General features: G+C 49.2%; 1 non-coding gene across 1 annotated transcript in view; it reads left to right on the top strand.

The window, feature by feature from the left end:
- The first annotated feature begins 3,706 nt into the window (after positions 1–3,706).
- The window catches only part of PWA37_005459, a 1,803-nt gene continuing 509 nt past the window's right edge, over positions 3,707–5,000 (top strand). Inside the window, exon 1 of the ribosomal RNA XR_010449927.1 lies at positions 3,707–5,000. This exon is cut by the window's right edge and continues 509 nt beyond it. This is a non-coding gene — a ribosomal RNA (18S ribosomal RNA).

Genomic DNA, 5,000 nt, shown 5'->3' with positions numbered 1-5,000 from the left:
TATGTCCGCGGATTTGGCGAACACAATAGGAAACCGTCGTGTGGAGTGACATTTGGGTCCGTATCTCTGCAACCAGCCGTCTCCCGACTGTGGGACATACACCATTGTGATCAGGAGACTCCAAGGATTCCAAAAATATATAGAAGTGTGGGGGTCAAAAAAATAAAAAAGATTGCAGCACCTGAGTTTCGCGTATGGTCACCCACTACACTACTCGGTCAGGCTCTTACCAGCTTAACTACAGTTGATCGGACGGGAAACGGTGCTTTCTGGTAGATATGGCCGCAACCGACATTTTAACAGAATGACCCTCTATATGACTGCTGTGCTTGGAAACATGGCCCCATAGTAAGTGTGGCTATCTTGAGAACGGGAGCCGCTACGACAAAACTTTCGCAGGTGACCCCCCACAAAGTGACGACGAGGAATCGAACAGAAGACTTAGACCTGGGGAAACCCTGAGGGAAGGGTCTCAAAATGGGGGGTGGCGAAGGAGTGTTCATGGAATTGACATTTAGTGAAAAAAAGTTAACTTTAGTAAATATGAATGTGGATGGAGATATGTGCTGCAAAATAAACAAAATATGAAACGGAGAGTAGGGTTAGTGCAAAAAATGTTTTTGGTGGGAAAGTGATGTGTGGAAACATGGGGAAGTGGGCCAAAAGCGGCGATTCTGGGTGTGAGTGGGAAAACGTGGTTGGAAGTTGGGGGAAACAGGGAGCTAGGACGTTTTAGTGGCGACAGCTAGAAAGAGGATGCTTAGTTTAGTGGGGAAGATGGTCTTACATTGGGGGGTGACCATAGAAAAAGTCCGAGATTCAGAGTTTTGGAGCCAAAAAGACAATAGAACGTATGTCACAGAAAGGGGTATATGGGAAGAGGATGTGACCAGCGTATTCTACATCTCCTGTTTGGTGGGGAAGGTGGTCTCACATCTGGGGGTGGCCATAGTAAAGTTGGAAGCTAGAGGCGGAAGAAGGTGGGAAGTGGCCCCCCAGGGAGAGTGGTGGAAACTGGGGAAAGTGGTGGAAGAAGGGGCGTTACCGACCAGAACAGGGTGGATATAGGAGTAAAAAGGGTGGTTTATTATGGTATGTTCAGTAGTTGAGGCGGTAGAGGCATGTGGAGGGTCGATTATGAGGGGGGCCAAGGGTCGGGGACGAGTGCCACAAAATAGAGGTTTTTGGGAAATGTTGTATGGTGAATGGGCAAAAGACAGGGAGATCAGGTGGATTACAGGTGAATCGGGACTGCAGAATCATATAGGTCAGGTGTTCTGGGCAGGTGGACTGCATAGTATGGGGCATGCTCAAGTTTTATGCTAAAGTTGCTGTGAGGCCAGGTGCAGGAAACTTGGGAAGATACGGGGGAAAGCCAGCAGCTACAGGCCAAAACTGGAGGGATATAGTAATTTTGTGGTGGGAAAAATATATAAGAGAGTTGTTTGGGTCAGGATGAGAGTGGCCACCATAATAAAATCTGGGAAAATAGCGGATTTTGCAGGGGGGTCGAATGGAAAGAGGTTGTGAGGATTATATGGGGGAGGGGGTTGGAGAGACCAAAAAAGAGGGCAAAGGGGGTAGTACAGAGTGGAATATACTGGAATGTCACATAATATTAGGGGGTAGTCACTATGAAAGTGGGAGATATGCTAAGGATTGTCTCTTTTTTAGACTGTGGATATAGGCTGCTGAGGGGGCCAAGTGGAAGAAACTGAGGGGGGGGGGGGAGGGAACTCGAGGATGTAAGGTGCAATACAGTGAAATATGGGCAGGAGATTACTATAGGACACTAAAAAGTGTGCATATGTAGGGGTGCTGCCATACAAAAATAATGCAAAATAGATGTTTTTCTAAAAACATTTGGGGACAGCGCTAGAACAACGTGGGAATCTCCACAAAACCACTCTTCACAGACAAACTACATTTCCAAAAGTATATCTCTACACCATAGCAGCAGCAGTTTACCTGTACTAAGCAGCAAATACACACCAAAAACATACCAAAATGCACCTCTTTCCCCGGCATATTGGGGGAAATACCTGGGAAACAGGGAATGATATGTGCAGATCCACAATGAGGGGGTCCGAATACCCCTGCATGCCACCTAGTGGGGGTGCCAGGAGGCCGTTTTGCCCTTCACGTGACTTCCACGTGACTATCACGTGCAGGATACCTGTGTCGTGCTGCACGGCGGTTTCCTTTTTCGGAGGCGGCGGCGATTCGAATCCCGGCAGGGGCATCGAAGATTTTAATTTTCGAGTTTTTCCCACCACGGCAGCTACCAGACAGCGAAGGCGGGAGGTGAGAAAAACAAAAAAAGGGCAGGGAGCTGCAGCAGTAAAGAAAAGACCTGGCGCCAGCACGTAGAGTGGGTACAAAGCACAAAACATAGAAAACATAAAAAGGACAAAAAAGTGTATTTTAGGGGAGACGCCCCTAAATGCCTGTTACAGTATATTCACGTGACAGGCGCCACTATAAAGGGGAGGGAGTGAGGGGGCAGACCGCGGGTACACGGTAATGTGGGGACAAAACGCAGCAGCGATAGATTTGCAGGGAAAATGTGCCGGGAGGTACTTCATGCGAAAGCAGTTGAAGACAAGTCGAAAAGGGTTTGGAAACAGGCTCGAGTACGGCGTGTCGGTTGTAGAACTGTGGACGACTGGCCAAGTGCTGGTTGTCTATTTCTTACATGGCCTGGCCAAGCGGTGGCGGGGGTCTCTGGGTGATCGTGAGGTCTGCTCAGTTCCCTGCAGCGTGTGTTGGCATGGGTGAGAGTCTGGGGTGCGTGCGTTTCTGAGAATGGAGAGCTGCGAGACGCTCTGGCTGAGGAAGAGACGGCGACTTGTGCGGACTGCGAGTGTGTTTTGTTCTGGGGCCTTGAGTTCTGGCGAATGGAGCAGTCTGGTCTTGTGCGTGTGTGCTGAGGAAGCGATCTGAACCTGGCAAAGGGGATGTGTGGCAAGCCTGAGGAGGACGAAGCAGCAATGCGTAGTTTTCTGATGGTGTGTTGTGCAGAGCTGGCGTCAGGGAAGGGGCGCGACTGAGGTGTGCGTGTGCGAGATTGGGCGGCGAAAGGAGCTGGGACGAGGGGGTTTGGGGCGGGATGCGTGAGTGGCGAGTGCGGGAAGCGGTTTTTGCCGATGCTGGGGTGGACCGAGGCTTTCGGTTTGAGGAGACAAGTGTGCTGCAGACAGGAACCCGAAGAGTCTCATCGCGGGCGTCTTGTGATTCCGGCAGGTGAGCAGCGAAGGATTTGGTGGATTACTAGCTTCTAGCAATCTGTTTCAAAGAATTCGGCAATTGGGGGAATGCTTGGGGAGATAGCCGGTCGCAAGACTGTGATTTCCTGGGGCAACCTCCTCTCAGGGTGCTGATGCGAAACGTGTTGCTGCGTGCAAGATCGGGGCGACACAGTTTTGCGGACTGCGCTCGGGGGAACTCAAAGAGTGCTATCTGGAATTGGTTTGTTATGTAATCCAAGTTCGGTGAGGGTGCAGCTGCGTGCGTGGGTCGAACTGCGTGCGCGTACGGTGCTCTGCAGCCGGAGGAGAGCAGCGATGCTCGCCGGTTACTGCGAACTTTAGTGTTCGATTCAGTTGGTTATCTGCGAGGCTGGAGGGAAGCCGGGGGCTGCGTGCGTGCCAGGGTTCTCCTGGAGGGCGGGGCAGACTGCGGCGGCTCTGCAGCAACGAAAGATAGTTATCTGGTTGATCCTGCCAGTAGTCATATGCTTGTCTCAAAGATTAAGCCATGCATGTCTAAGTATAAGCAATTTATACAGTGAAACTGCGAATGGCTCATTAAATCAGTTATCGTTTATTTGATAGTTCCTTTACTACGTGGTATAACTGTGGTAATTCTAGAGCTAATACATGCTTAAAATCTCGACCTTTTGGAAGAGATGTATTTATTAGATAAAAAATCAATGCCTTCGGGCTCTTTGATGATTCATAATAACTTTTCGAATCGCATGGCCTCGTGCCGGCGATGGTTCATTCAAATTTCTGCCCTATCAACTTTCGATGGTAGGATAGTGGCCTACCATGGTTTCAACGGGTAACGGGGAATAAGGGTTCGATTCCGGAGAGGGAGCCTGAGAAACGGCTACCACATCCAAGGAAGGCAGCAGGCGCGCAAATTACCCAATCCTGACACAGGGAGGTAGTGACAATAAATAACGATACAGGGCCCTTTTGGGTCTTGTAATTGGAATGAGTACAATGTAAACACCTTAACGAGGAACAATTGGAGGGCAAGTCTGGTGCCAGCAGCCGCGGTAATTCCAGCTCCAATAGCGTATATTAAAGTTGTTGCAGTTAAAAAGCTCGTAGTTGAACTTTGGGCCTGGTTGACCGGTCTGGATTTTTCCACGTACTGGGATGCAACCGGGCCTTTCCTTCTGGCTAACTGTGTGCTCCTTGTGGGTGCGCAGCGAACCAGGACTTTTACTTTGAAAAAATTAGAGTGTTCAAAGCAGGCGTATTGCTCGAATATATTAGCATGGAATAATGGAATAGGACGTTTGGTTCTATTTTGTTGGTTTCTAGGACCATCGTAATGATTAATAGGGACGGTCGGGGGCATCAGTATTCAATTGTCAGAGGTGAAATTCTTGGATTTATTGAAGACTAACTACTGCGAAAGCATTTGCCAAGGACGTTTTCATTAATCAAGAACGAAAGTTAGGGGATCGAAGATGATCAGATACCGTCGTAGTCTTAACCATAAACTATGCCGACTAGGGATCGGGTGGTGTTTTTTTAGTGACCCACTCGGCACCTTACGAGAAATCAAAGTCTTTGGGTTCTGGGGGGAGTATGGTCGCAAGGCTGAAACTTAAAGGAATTGACGGAAGGGCACCACCAGGAGTGGAGCCTGCGGCTTAATTTGACTCAACACGGGGAAACTCACCAGGTCCAGACACAATAAGGATTGACAGATTGAGAGCTCTTTCTTGATTTTGTGGGTGGTGGTGCATGGCCGTTCTTAGTTGG

Source organism: Arxiozyma heterogenica, assembly GCF_036370985.1.
Source record: "Arxiozyma heterogenica strain weizmannii chromosome Unknown scaffold_15, whole genome shotgun sequence".
Classification (NCBI taxonomy): domain Eukaryota; kingdom Fungi; phylum Ascomycota; class Saccharomycetes; order Saccharomycetales; family Saccharomycetaceae; genus Arxiozyma; species Arxiozyma heterogenica.
The sequence above is the reverse complement of the archived record's forward strand: the minus strand, read 5'-3'. Positions and strand labels throughout refer to the sequence as shown.